The following is a 13215-nucleotide window of genomic DNA, read 5'->3' on the forward strand; positions in this document are numbered from 1 at the left end:
TCTCAAAATCAGTAAATTTATTTTGCAAACTACGAACATTTATGGAAAATACATTTAAATATCTATTTCTCTGATGTGGCCTTCGAGATACTAGTTTTTCCCTGAATTTACGTTAGGCTACCTGCCTCCCCTGAGCGCTGTGCATGTTATGATGGATGTTTTTAGACCGACTTCTCGTTCTAAAGACACCAGCGACTGAGCGGGGTCCTCTTTCTAGACCGGAAATAGAACACTTACAAAGGAACAGGGCATACAAACTCGGCAAGACACCTTAACACATATATTGCCTTAGTCCAACTTCCTTACAATATACATACAATGGTACACTGAATGTGGATGGGGTAAAGTGACAGGTTAGTTAATATTGGTACAATATATCACATGGGTACTGTGCTTACACCTGAGTTACTTCACAAGAGAATATTACATAGATATGGTGACACTGTTCATACACTCGGTCTCTTTGGACTCTACGTGGTATATTGGTCTCTTGGCCACACACTAGTATATTATTCTGATTCTAGGGCACTTAGGCATTAACGCAGCACTCTGGATAAATGGGGGTAGGGACACTTTATGGGTGGTGTTTCTGTCTCACTCTTTCTATACCACATACAGTCACTGTCACTGTTGTCACTAGCATGACATTAGGGTCTTGAGGCGTCATCACTGGGCTGCTGAGGTCTGGGCTTACCTGAGGTGACGCCAGAGGGTTGGAGGGAGCCCTACTGGGAAGCCCTCCTGCAGAAGGCACGGGACAGCTCTTGGGGGTGTCGCAGCCCATGCGCGTGTCTGTTCTGGGGTTCAGGGAGGCACTTCCCTGCTCGGGCCTCGACCTGGTGAGAGGCCCTCGGGACTGGGGCCAAACAAAAGTCGGGCCTGCCACTTCTTGCTCCTGGCTGAGGGCTGACAGTGAGTGGGACCAGAGTGATCCCGCCCTGGGGTCCAGGGGCTGGTCCTGGGAGGCCTGGGGCTGCGGTCGCCTTTAGGTGGGGGTGCCATCAGGGGTTGGCCGCGGCACCTTGCCCGTGGGGCGTCCGTCAGGATCTGGTGTCGTCCAGGGGCAGGATGGAGGGCGTGAACCCCGCCTTCAGCGACAGAACCTCGCCACGACGCCTGGAACGGCAGCACCTCCAGGAACCACACCTGGAGGGAGAGACAGAAGGGCATCCCACGCAGCCGAGGGGTGGAGAGTGGGCTGTGCAAGGGACCTTCTCCTCCGGGAGAACCCTCGGGACTGTAGACGAAGGACATACAGTGGCCGTCCCTTCCCCGACGCGTACAATGGCCGTCATTGCGGTTCCACAGGCCCTTGGGGTAGCAGCAGAAGGACGTACAGTGGCCGTTCCTTCCCCGGAGTGTACAGTGGCCGTCACCACAGGTCTGCCTGCCCAACGGGAAGTAGCTGATGGACGTACAGTGGCCATTCCCTCCCTGGTACGTACAGTGGCCGTTACCGCGGTGCTACTCCCGTAGGAGGCAGAGGAGGTGGATGAGGGAAGTATAGTGGCTGTTCCCTCCCCGACGCATACAGTGGCCGTCATCGCAGTTCCACTCCTCCTGCCTTTGCCTGTCGGTGTGCGTACATGGCCATCACACCAGGGCGGGCTCCAAATGTGGCTGCAGCAGGACGTACAGTGGCCATTCCTTCCCCAACATGTACAGTGGCCATCGTCGTGGGGCTGCAGGGGGAAGCAGCTGAGGGACATACAGTGGCCGTTCCCTCCCCGGTACGTACAATGGCCATTACCGCGGTGCTGCCTGGGACTGTATCTGAAGCAGACCCACCCCGATCTGGGACTGTATCTGAAGCAGTCCCACCCCGATCCTGACGAGAGCTGGTCCAGCCAAGAAGTAGTCTTGCATCCCTGCGCAATGTCGTGGTTGGGCAGGTTGAGGGGAAGGGGGACACAAGGTCGGGGCGCACCTGAGCCCGTCTCGCGCTGAGCTGGCATCACACTCGCCTGGCCCACTGTGGTGTCCTCCTGGGGTGGGGGTGGGGCTGTGGCTCCGTAGTGGGGTGGGAGTTCTGGCAGCGGGAGCACGCATTTCAGTGCATTCTTTCTCCAGAGAGAACCATTCAGGAGATGGCCAGGGCGTGCGGGTCTGACTGCACTCAGGTGAACACCACCTTCTGCAACAAGGCTGGCTGCTGGTAGAAATCATCCCATGTGGAAAGAAGAAACTGAGAGGATGTCAAGAGGGTAAGAGGGGAAGAGCAGATTGACAAAGAAGAGGGAGGGAAAAGGAATAGAAGGGGAAGAGAAGAGTGAGAAGATAGGGAAGGGGAATTAGAATTTAGAGTTTTTTATATGGAGAAACGAATTCCCTGAGCTAGACCTTAATAGATCACATAGCCCCGCTACAGGTGACAGGAGAGCGCTACCCTACCTTTCCCAGCAGGGCAGCTACCCTGTCAGGGCGCAAACTATTGACCTTTCGGTCTCAAGTCAGGTGCTCTACCACTGAGCACCTCTGCCCCCAAAGGGAAGGGGAAGTGGGGTAGAATGGGGAACAGAGTGAGTATGAGGAAGAGTGGAGGAGGGAGGAGGGAATGTGAGGAGAGAAGAGAGAGGGACGTGGATGTGGGAATGGGAGGGGGGAGGGAAGTAAGAGAAAGAGGAAAATCTAGGATGGGAGAGAAGGAGGAAGGAAAAGCCAGGGATGGGAGGGAGGGAAGGGACAGAGAGAAAATGGGAGGGGAGAGGTAGGAAAAGAATGAAGAGGATGGAGTAAAGATATGAAGAGATGGAGAAAAACAGGAGAGAGAGAGAGAGAGAGAGAGAGAGAGAGAGAGAGAGAGAGAGAGAGAGAGAGAGAGAGAGAGAGAGAGAGATGGAGTAGGTGGGAGGAAGAGTAGATGATAGATGATAGAAGAAGGAGGGAAAGCAAAAGGAAAAGAATCAGATGGGAAGAAAAAGGGTGGGACGAAGAGGGGAAAGAAAGACGGTAAGAGAAAGAATGGAATGAATAGACATATGGTAGGAAAAAGGAGGGAAGGAAGACACACAATGGGAGAAAAGAAAGGCAGACAGTACTGATGAGTCGGATGGAAAGAGAGGAGTTATTGTTGAGTAACCTTGGTCTGTAGGGCCATCCCGTGCAGTAAGCCAATGTTGCCGTGTGGCAGACAGCGCCTTTGTGTGTGTGTGTGTGTGTGTGTGTGTGTGTGTGTGTGACTCTGGGCATAGGCTTCACAGCCTGCTATCAAGGCCCAGCAGTCCTCCTACATACCATACACCTCTACATGTCACCACTTCGGCACTAACACCCACCGTCCATATTGAATACATGCTAGGGCTGTCTCATACAGGACTGGTGTATTGGTATTAGCGGGGGTATTTTTACATGTCGGCGGGTCTTCTGGTAGATCAGTAAAGCCTGATTTAATGAAATTCAAATCCTTAAACTGTTCCCTGCCCCAGCTGGGATTTGAACCTTGGTCCGTTAGGACTGCACGCCACCTCTCTACCGATTGAGCCACCGCCTCCCCCTTGCTATAGTGAGGTTTCTGAATGGATGCTACATTAGCATCTTTCCATCCAGATTACAGGGACACGATAATGGGCTCCACATCATCCTGTTGTTTTGCTATATGGTTATCACCCAGCGTTGTAAACGGTTTTCTGGGTTACAAGAAGCTATTAGGCTCATCACTCAATACATAGCCACCTGAAATGGAAAAATATTAAAAAGTGATAGGAAGGATGGGAGAAATTAAAATGCGTGGCTCGAACAGTGCCCCCGAAGAATACCATAGTATCCCCGACGACAGGGCAAGCCAAGAACAGCGTAGTATGCCCGCAAATATGCCGACACCCCCACACGGACCCCACGGGGTAGCCGCCACCAGCCACCACCACTCCGGGCAACAGCGACGCATGTCAGCCCGGGCCGTGCGCCCCTGTGACATGCAGCCACCACGCCGCCGCCACCGTAGCAGAATGACACTACCTTCGCGTAGTGGAATTGCTGAGCTAGCTAGAGGTGGAGTTAGAAATCAAAACTCCAGACGGCGCCCCTCTGGTAGAGACGATCTATGGTCGCTCCCAAAGTGTTTAGGTAGAGACGATCTATGGTCGCTCCCAAGGTGTTCAGGTAGAGACGATCAATGGTCGCTCCCAAGGTGTTCAGGTAGAGACGATCAATGGTCGCTCCCAAGGTGTTCAGGTAGAGACGATCTATGGTTGCTCCCAAGGTGTTCCGGTAGAGACGATCTATGGTCGCTCCCAAGGTGTTCCGGTAGAGATGATCAATGGTCGCTCCCAAGGTGTTCCGGTAGAGACGATCTATGGTCGCTCCCAAGGTGCTCCGGTAGAGACGATCTATGGTTGCTCCCAAGGTGTTCCGGTAGAGACGATCTATGGTCGCTCCCAGGGTGTTCCGGTAGAGACGATCTATGGTCGCTCCCAAGGTGCTCCGGTAGAGACGATCTATGGTTGCTCCCAAGGTGTTCCGGTAGAGACGATCTATGGTCGCTCCCAAGGTGTTCTGGTAGAGACGATCTATGGTTGCTCCCAGGGTGCTCCGGTAGAGATGATCTATGGTCGCTCCCGTCCTCGTGAGACGATCTATGGTCACTCCGAGAGTGTTGTGGTAGAGACGACCTATTGTCGCTCCCTCCCTCGTGAGACGATCTATGGTCGCTCCGAGGGCGTGCAGAGTAGAGGGACGTCCCCAAGGCAGGAGACTGAAGCCCAGGCTTCCTGTCCCAGAGTGACCCAGACAGGCCTCCCAGCCTCCCCTGGTCTCTGTTCTCTATGCCTGGCTCTAGAGCAGGCGCACCTGACGGACTCCAGTGGAAGTCGCTGCCGCAGTCCTCCCCTGTCGGCGCCCCTAGACGCTGGAGACCGCAGCCCACAGTCTCTCTCGGTTCTCCCCAGGACACCCGGGCGTGATCTCTCCACGCCCCCACGACGCCGGGACCTGTCACAGAGGTTCCTGGAGCTATTCGGCCCCAGTCCCGAGAGCCACACGCCGGAGCCAAGTCCGGAAGCCACGGGGAGTCCAGGACACGAGAGGACGCCCTTGCGAGCCGTCCCATGCCCTCTCGGCACGCCCCGCATCGACGGTGCCCCTAGCCCAGCAGGATCACCAATGACGTGTTCCTGCCTATCCCCCTGATGAATACGTGTGATATTGTAACATGAGTGATTTAGGTTAAGTGTGATTCTCCCCTAGTGTAAGTATTGTGCAGTGATTTCATATAGTGAATATCGGGGTAAATCAGATCACAGTGAGAAGTTAAAAGACGAGAATGTGGACCAAGATCTGATTGACTATACGTGCGAGTGACATCCCTGCTATATAATTAATAAGCCTATGCCGATAAAGACATACCCCCATTACTGTGAAGGAATATTGTGGAAGGAAGTATTAATAGTATTCTATCTTTCCCCCACGCTGTGGAACGAGATCTGTTTGACTATACATGTGAGTGACATCTCTGTCATACAATTAATAAGCCCGTGCCTATGAAGACATACCCCCATTACTGTGGAGGAATATTGTGAAAGGAAGTATTAATAGTATTCTCTCCTTCCCCCACGCTACCCATAAAATCTTGTTACCACTCGCTCTCACTCCCAAATCTCAAGTAAGTGTAAATCAAGGATAAGATCCATTTACCAAAGTATTTTGGCTAGTGGAAACCATATAAATTTCACGGCTAATATCTGCCGCCTTCCAGTATTACCATAACTTTCTCCTAGCCGTCCCAAGTCACTCCCCGCACCTCCCCTATCTCCTCCTAGCGAGTCTCAACTTCCTCCCCCGCGCCCCCGCGCGCGCGCCTACATTTACTGCACTCCCGATACACTAGGATTGTTGTGTTGTCATTAGTATCAGAGAAGCAAGTATCCTGCGAGATACACATATCCTAGATAAGGTTTTATATTGCTATAAATTGTGCTGTAATATCTGCTGATTTGTCCTGTGTCTGACTGTGGTAATATACGTGTAAAGGTTGTTGCCTAGAGTTTTTGTGTCCTGCCTCTCTTTATTGCACTAGCTCCGGTCTCGAAAGAGGACCCCGCTCCACGTTAGGTGAAATAGGAACGAGAAGTCGAGCCTAATTTCACCTAGCCTTACACCGGTGGCCAGCGGTGGTTCTAGACCCGGGCGTAGAAGAGAGGTAATCAGGAAATTTTTGGAAAAATGGCAACTAAACCCCACGTTCAGTTACTCAAGTTTGACCCCGACCAGTATGATATACACACATATCTGGCAATAATTAAACCCTTACTGGATATTGGCTTTGAAAAAGACCAACAAAAAACTGCAGTCACATTACCACTATTGGGTAAAGCGGAGGCGAACATAGCGCCGAAAATCGTCCCAGAACTCACCTGGCAGAACTTTACCAAGTTCACTGTCCAAGCCATCACCCCATCATTAGGGAAAGTAGTGGCTCTATCCAAATTGGATAGTTTTGCATTCGACGGGGATTTAGATAATACCCTGTTACAGGCAAGACGTCTGGTTACTGCTGCCTACCCGGAGGCAGTTGAGGAAACCCGGGATCAGCATACATTTAATACTCTGCTCCGAGTACTCCCAAGTGTTGTGAAGCAACACTTTACTATCCATGACCCAACAGGAGACATGGATAGAGATATACAGCTGATATGGCGCCTCCTGACCGCCTGCCCTTCTCCACAACAAATTAACGTTGTTAAGAAATTCCCCACCCGACCCCCGGCTCCCCCAGCCACACCGCGTCCACCTCTGCCTCACACCAGCCCGACCCCGACGCCTAGCCCGCCCAGGGCACACCCCTCCCGTCGGCGCCCCGCCCCGCGAGAAAACCCGAACCTAATTCTTATCAACCCGTGGGAGTTCACAGCCTGCAACTCCCGCTGCCCCCTTCATGACATACGGGACCAGCTGAAAGCTGCTCGCAGCAGAATCACAACCCCGGGTTCGCGTAAAGTGTCCGCCTTAGAAGGCGAGGCCCCAGGGGATAAGCTGACGCCCGTGGACGAACCCCCTCCAGGTGAACTAGAGCAGGAACAGGAGCACGAGAGCCCTAGTCAGCTGGATTTTTTAAACCTGCCCCTGCACCAACCCACGGTGGCGGGGGCCATCACCCCTAAGTATCGCCCCCCAGTATACCACAAGATGAAAATAAATTGTGTGAAGGCCAGGCTACTAGTCGATACGGGAGCAGCCAGGTCCTGCCTTTACAGCCACTATTTCTCCCGCTACAAATCGCAGTTTGGCCCACTCCGCCCTACTACCACTCACCTTGTGGACGCGGGGGATGGGCCCCTGCCCATCCATGGGGAAACTCGGGCCCTACGGGTCGACACCCACCAACCAGTGTCTGCCCAACACCCATTCATCATTTTTTATTCCTCCTGCCGGAGTTATGACGGGTATTTAGGGCTAGACTTACTTCAGAAACTTTGAGCCACGATCGACTGTCAGCACCGACAACTCCAGTTCCGCCCCCCACCCCGTTCCACCCCAGCCGTTTGCATATGCACGCCGCGGCCCCGGCTGGAGGATTCACCCTCTTCCTCCCCCCAGTGCCCCCCCTTCTTCACCTCCCTCTCTCCCCCCTCCCGTGCCTTTCCACCCCACTCCTGCCCCCTCTTTCCCTGCCACCATCTCTGCCGCCGTTACCATCCCCTCCCACCATGAGGCATGGGTGCCCCTGAACAGGCCCTCAGGTCCATCCGTTTTGTTCTCCCCCCTCCTCCCCTCCGGACCCCTTTCTGCCTGCCTTGTGTCCCCTACCTTCCTCCCTCCCCACCACGCCGCCATCCGCGTCGCCAATCTCGCCCCGTCCCCTCTCACCCTCCCCAAAGGGCTTATCATCGGAGAGATGGAGGAAGCCGAGCCCTGTGCCTCATCCTCCTCCCACCACCCCGCCCCTCCACCCCCCATCCCTGACCATCTCTCCAACCAGCAGTCAGACACTTTACACCACCTCCTCCTGGATTTCCAGGATTTGTTTGCGACAGGACCAGCAGATATAGGGCATACTACGTACCTGTCGCACGAAATCCATACGACAGGCCCACCTGTACGACAACCTTCCCGACGCAAGAACCCCTGACAGAGAGAAGAGGAGGACCGCCAGGTGTGCGAAATGGAAGAGGCAGGTGTTATCTCCCCCTCCACCAGCCCGTGGTCCTCCCCCGTCGTTCTAGTAAAAAAGAAAGACAGCACGATGCGGTTTTGCATCGACTACCGCCGTGTGGACAATGTCACAATTAAAGATGCCACCCCCCTCCCCTGCATTGACGATTCCCTAGACTCCCTCTACGGGGCGTCTTGGTTTTCTATCCTCGACCTCCAGTCTGGATACTGGCAGGTCCCCGTCCACCCGGACCACCGAGGCAAGACGGCCTTTTCCACCAGTAATGGCAAACACTACGAATTTAATGTCCTGCCATTCGGCCTCTGCAACGCCCCTGCCACATTCTCCAGACTAATGGAATCTGTCTTGAGCGGCCTCACTTGGGAAATATGTTTAGCCTATCTTGATGACGTCATTGTTTTTAGCCAGACCTGGGCCGACCACTTGCAGCACCTCCGTCGAGTTTTCACCAGAATTCGCCATGCAGACCTCAAGCTACATCCTTCTAAATGTGTCCTGGCCGCTAAAACTGTCTCGTTCCTAGGACATACTATTTCCCAAGCAGGAATTTCCCCAGATCCCGACAAGCTTCGTGCCATAGCGGACATATCACCTCCGCAGGATGTCCACGGCGTCCGTGCCTTCCTGGGACTCACGTCCTACTACCATCGCTTCGTGAAGGGATTCGCGCAGATAGCTAAGCCACTTCACGACTTGACACGAAAAGGGGAATCTTTCCTCTGGACCGAGGATTGGCGAGCTGCTTTTCAACAACTAAAAGAAAAGCTTGTCTCGGCCCCCATCGTGGCCTTCCCCGACCATGCCCTCCCTTTTCGCCTCTACACGGATGTATCCCTTACCGCGATAGGCGCCGTCCTAGCCCAGGTACAGGCCAGCCGGGAGCACATCATCGCCTGCGCCAGCCGCACTCTGAACCCAGCCGAAAAAAATTATGCCGCCACCAAGCGAGAATGCCTCGGCATAATCTGGGCCCTCCAATATTTTAGGGCTTATCTTTCCGGGACCCAAGTCACGATAATCACCGACCACCAATCACTCCAGTGGCTGCGCCAATCAGACTCCCATAACGCCCAACTCGTCCGGTGGCGTGACATCCTAGAGGAGTTTTAGTACAAGATTTCATACAGACCGGGAAAGCTCCACACCAGTGCAGATGCCCTCTCCCGCCTTCCCATCCACGCGGTCCAACCGGACCCCGACCTACTACAACTCTGGCACCACAGGGAACGGCCCCCCTGGATCCCTGCTCACCTATTCTCCAAGCTGTGCCGACAGGGCGACCACATTCTAACCCCGTCCGGGCACATCCTCTTGACCCCTGATGCGGCACGTGACACCCTACGCCACCTACACGCTCACAACGGCATCCATTTGGGCACCAAAAAATTACTACAGGTGTTCAATGATATTTACTGGGCCTCGAACCCCTCCACCCTCGCCAAGGAAATTATCCAGACTTGCCACGCCTGCGCGCTTGGGAAAGATATCACCCGGACCGCCGGGCCATCTGGCCATATCACTGCCCACAAGCCCTGGCAACTCCTGGCGATCGACGTAGTAGGCCCTCTTCCCCCTAAATCTGGATATAAATACGTGATCACTTTTGTAGACACGTACTCCAAATTCGTAGTAGCCTACCCAGCTAAGGAACATCATGCCGTCGCTGTCGCCGATGCCCTACTCCGACACGTGTTCCCTTACTTTGGCATTCCCCAAGCCATCCATTCCGATAATGCCCCAGAGTTCTCCGGAAAAGTCTGGGAAGAACTGGCCAGAATTTTCGGGTACAAGATCTCCCACTCCTCACCATACTGGCCCCAAGGGAACGCGGTATGTGAACGTAGCCATCGTACCCTTATCAATCAGCTACGCACCAGAATCGAGGCTACAAAAGACGACAATTGGCCGGCACACATAAAAATTGTCCAGTGGGGCATGAATTCGTGCCCCCGAGAAGACGGGGTTTCCCCCCACTAAAGAATCTTTGGCAAAACCCCCCTCCTACTACCCCTATGCCATCACCTGCAACCGCCCGCTTCTGCTTCCACCACAGACCCGCTACACCTGCTAAAAGGGCGGATATACCACCTACAAAAGAGTTTAGACCTTGAACCCAACACAGCCACCAACCCTTTCAACCCGGGTGACACAGTCGTCATTGCCCAACATCCCACCCCCCAAAAGCTTGCCCCCCGTTTCACGGGGCCCCACACCATCACCAAAGTCCCCAACCCATACCAAGTGGTCGTAGACTACCACGGCACTCCCCGTACCCTCCACAACCGGCACGTGCAGCCTTTCCGCACGTCCACCTCCCCCGCTCCGGTCCCAAACCCCCAGCCCCCTTCGGCCCCCGCACCACCCTCTACAGTCACATATGAGTGCTATGTTTCCTCCTCACCCTCCCACTCCGCCCCCCCTACCACCTCCACCTCCCCGACCGCCACCACCCCCAGCACCTCACCTGGCGCCTCCCCCGCCACCCCTCCCTCACCCTCACCCCTTCCTTCCATGGCCTCCCCCTCAATGCCCACTCCCACATCTTCTGCCCACGCCACCACACCCTCACCACAACCCACTACCACCCCCCCTCCCCTACCCACCATCCGCACACCCACTCCGCCCACACTGCGCCCCACTGCGCCCACAACACACAAAACAACCAGCTCATCCCAGCTGCCCACTCCCACATCTTCCACCCACACCACCACACCCTCCCCACAACCCCCTACCACCCCCCTCCCCCCACCCACCATCCGTACACCCACTCCACCAACACCGCGCCCCACCGCGCCCGCAACACGCAAAACAACCCGCCCATCCCAGACGCCCACTTCTCCCCCCACCCCGACCCTCAAGACCACCACCACCCGCTCGGGCCGCCTCTCACGCCCGCCTGCCCGATACTCACACACCCCTACACCACCCACCTCTCCACGACTTCACACCATCATGCTACATCAGGCCCAAATCCCCTCTACCTGTACTCCCCAGAGACTCAACGCCGCATTACCATGACACAAAACCCGGCCCTTACCTGCAGTATCCAGCATTCAACCCCCAACCACACCGACAGCCACACCAAGCAACATGAGAGTGAAGCGGGCCATATGGGCACCTACCCTTGGCAGGAACCACCGACTTCGCGGGCCACACCACCTGCTAAACCTCCTCCAGTCTACCACCGCCACCTCCACACTCTTCCTCACCTACGACCCAGCACAAGAGGAGAACTCCTACAATGTCGCCTGGCAAACTACGCTGCAACACCTCCAGCCCGTCTACACCACCTCCAACACACAAGCGTTCCACTTCCAGCCACAGGGACGTGACTTTTTACAGGGGGAGAGTGGTAAAATGCGTGGCTCGAACAGTGCCCCCGAAGAATGCCATAGTATCCCCGACGACAGGGCAAGCCAAGAACAGTGTAGTATGCCCGCAAATATGCCGACACCCCCATACGGACCCCACGGGGTAGCCGCCACCAGCCACCACCACTCCGGGCAACAACGACGCATGTCAGCCCAGGCCGTGTGCCCCTGTGACATGCAGCCACCACGCCGCCGCCACCGTAGGAGAAGGACACTACCTTCGTGTAGTGGAATTGCTGAGCTAGCTAGGGGTGGAGTTAGAAATCAAACTCCAGACAGCGCCCCTCTGGTAGAGACGATCTATGGTCGCTCCCAAAGTGTTTCGGTAGAGACGATCTATGGTCGCTCCCAAGGTGTTCAGGTAGAGACGATCAATGGTCGCTCCCAAGGTGTTCAGGTAGAGACGATCAATGGTCGCTCCCAAGGTGTTCCGGTAGAGACGATCTATGGTCGCTCCCAAGGTGTTCCGGTAGAGACGATCTATGGTAGCTCCCAAGGTGTTTCGGTAGAGATGATCTATGGTCGCTCCCAAGGTGTTCCGGTAGAGACGATCTATGGTCGCTCCCAAGGTGCTCCGGTAGAGACGATCTATGGTCGCTCCCGTCCTCGTGAGACGATCTATGGTCGCTCCGAGAGTGTCGTGGTAGAGATGACCTATTGTCGCTCCCTCCCTCGTGAGACGATCTATGGTCGCTCCGAGGGCGTGCAGAGTAGAGGGACGTCCCCACGGCAGGAGACTGAAGCCCAGGCTTCCTGTCCCAGAGTGACCCAAGCAGGCCTCCCAGCCTCCCCTGGTCTCTGTTCTCTACGCCTGGCTCTAGAGCAGACGCACCTGATGGACCCCAGTGGAAGTCGCTGCCGCAGTCCTCCCCTGTCAGCGCCCCTAGACGCTGGAGACCGCAGCCCACAGTCTCTCTCGGTTCTCCCCAGGACACCCGGGCGTGATCTCTCCACGCCCCCACGACGCCGGGACCTGTCACAGAGGTTCCTGGAGCTATTCGGCCCCAGTCCCGAGGGCCACACGCCGGAGCCAAGTCCGGAAGCCACGGGGAGTTCAGGACACGAGAGGAGGCCCTTGCGAGCCGTCCCGTGCCCTCTCGGCACGCCCCGCATTGACGGTGCCCCTCGCTCAGCAGGATCACCAATGACGTGTTCCTGCCTATCCCCCTGATGAATACGTGTGATATTGTAACATGAGTGATTTAGGTTAAGTGTGATTCTCCCCTAGTGTAAGTATTGTGCAATGATTTCATATAGTGAATATCGGGGTAAATCAGATCACAGTGAGAAGTTAAAGGACGAGAATGTGGACCAAGATCTGATTGACTATACGTGCGAGTGACATCCCTGTTATATAATTAATAAGCCTATGCCTATAAAGACATACCCCCATTACTGTGAAGGAATATTGTGAAAGGAAGTATTAATAGTATTCTATCTTTCCCCCACGCTGTGGAACGAGATCTGTTTGACTATACATGTGAGTGACATCTCTGTCATATAATTAATAAGCCTGTGCCTATAAAGACATACCCCCATTACTGTGGAGGAATATTGTGAAAGGAAGTATTAATAGTATTCTCTCCTTCCCCCACGCTACCCATAAAATCTTGTTTACCACTCGCTCTCACTCCCAAATCTCAAGTAAGTGTAAATCAAGGATAAGATCCATTTACCAAAGTATTTTGGCTAGTGGAAACCATATAAATTTCACGGCTAATATCTGCCGCCTTCCAG

The sequence above is a fragment of the Coenobita brevimanus genome, chromosome 13, assembly GCF_032717465.1.
Source record: "Coenobita brevimanus isolate Jiangsu-jjx chromosome 13, ASM3271746v2, whole genome shotgun sequence".
NCBI lineage: Eukaryota > Metazoa > Arthropoda > Malacostraca > Decapoda > Coenobitidae > Coenobita > Coenobita brevimanus.